The sequence below is a fragment of the Telopea speciosissima genome, chromosome 1 (genome assembly GCF_018873765.1).
Source record: "Telopea speciosissima isolate NSW1024214 ecotype Mountain lineage chromosome 1, Tspe_v1, whole genome shotgun sequence".
Lineage (NCBI taxonomy): Eukaryota > Viridiplantae > Streptophyta > Magnoliopsida > Proteales > Proteaceae > Telopea > Telopea speciosissima.
In genome coordinates, this window is record NC_057916.1 from 39,820,991 (window position 1) to 39,823,328 (window position 2,338).

A 2,338-nucleotide genomic window follows, 5' to 3' on the forward strand; every position below is an offset into this window, starting at 1 on the left:
TGATAAGATGGCAAGCATTTTTATTCTGGGTGGAATGGGACCAGAGGTTTAAAGATATGGAGTCCAAGGATCTACAGATCTTCATTGGAAAAAGAAAACAAGACATGAGGTATGAGGGTAAGTAATAAAGAAATCAAGAAAAATGGGATTTTGGAGTAAAATTAAGAAAAATGAGAAATTAAAAATTTTCATATTTAGGCCTCAGATATATTAATAGGGCAAGAGAATGTTGCCTAGTCGTGTAGCCCTTGCACCAATCTAAGGGCCAATAAAAACACGTGTAAAGACATCATGGATGAGATTTTTATTTCATTGGGGCGGGACGATAATTTTGCGTGCTCTTGTGCTTGGGCATAGGATCCATGCGATCTGACAATATTTTTTCCCACATTAATAATAGGAAATGGTTCTAAGAGTTGTTGCCTGTTGGGGAGGGTAAGCTAGCACCTTTGTGTCCATCTCTTTTTTTCTCACATGAAATGTCCTTGTTGCCCTCCGATATATGATACCGTTTTACCTTACCTCATTGGTGTGCTCCACTATATAGTTCGCTTAGAGAACCAAAACCATCTCCTATTAATAATTGGACAAATTCTCTAAGCAAGTGACGTAGTGAAGTACACCAATGAGAAACATGACAAACACTTTTATAAATAGGGGGCAAAGGAACCACAAAAAAGCATGTAAAGACATTTAATAAAAAAAATTGCTTAATGTTTATAGATTAGTTTATAATAGACAAATTTTAAATTAAAAATTTTGTTTAATGTTTATAGATTATTAAAAAATAATCTTTCGAAAAAAAATCATCCAAATCATATATACGAACATATGTAAATAAATGAGATATATGACTTAATTGTAAGGGTGTCAATGTGTACCGTGTACCATATACCAATACCTGTTCTGTACTGAATATTCTGTACCAGACCGTATCGAATAAATTTGGTATGATATTAGTATGAGATAACTGTACAGAGTCAGTATTTGATACGGTATCAGTATGGACATAATGTTAAAAATACACCATATTGTATCAATATCGTACCGCATACCTGTACCAAATCTTACCAATTGATTTGATACAGTATCAATATGAGATACCTGTACCGAATCGTCAATATTGTATTAATATTGGGATATATGTTGTTATACCCGTGCCCAAACCGGGTCTAAATAATTACTTATACTTTGTGGGACCCACAAATACTCCTGCTGACACTAGTAATGTGATGGTTATGTTGGGAGATGGTCGTGAGGTGAGTTATTTAATTTATTAAGGTTGTATGTAAAACCCCAGAGTCAGAACTTGCAAATTTAGTACAACAACCACCCTCGAATGATGGCCGCGGATGATCCCCCAGATCAACCGCGCATATCATCCTGGGGGTGTTTTTGATAGCAAATTGAATTATTATGCTATGGGGTAAGAGAGTAACCAATAACCAAGTATCGAATCTGGATCTGGACCGAATACCCAATTTTTATAAGGATCGAATTTAATATGGTTAAGTCTTAGATCTGAAAATGTCTTTATAATTCGATTTAGATCGGATCCGGATCTACCCACCTATCTGGATGATCTATCCGGATCGAATACCTGTCTTAAAAATTAACATAAAACCCTAATATTTTATTAGATTTAAAAGGCTCTAAATGATGGTTATGTGGTTAGCTTAACCCTTCAATTCTCACTTCTTTCTATTTAGTCCTTACCACTTCATCTTCCTTGGGGTAAGCAAACTGCAAAAAAAAAATTCTGTCACGAACAAGGGTGTCAATTGAGTGGTTTCTTACAAGTTTCTTATGGAGAAGCAAACATTGATTTGTCTCATTAATATCATAACCGAACGAGAACCGAATGGCATAACCGAATTTAAATTGGATATAGTAACCGGATGTAATAAGCAGATAAGAACCGAATACAAAAATCGGATTGTAACCAGATCCGAACCGAAACTGTGTCCAGGAACGAATAGAGTATTCAATTTTAGAATTGTTCCGGGACTTGGTCCGGATCTGGATCCCACTGCCACTACTTGTAATCGGACTGGATCCGAATCGAATACCATGGTTTCGTACCCAATTAACACCCTTACTATGGGGCCCACATACCTCATTGTGGGTCTTCATGCCTTTACCTCAATATAATATGGGACCCACCTCGTATTCGGGTGCCTTACGGAGTTCTGATGGCGAACCACCCAGTCGATACACGGGATTAATGCACTTTGAATCTTAGCAGCCAACCAAACGGGCCTTAGTGGCCTTAGCTTATAAATAGGTTTCTTTCTGCTAGAGCCATTTCTTTACATTCAAACATTAGAACATAAGCTCT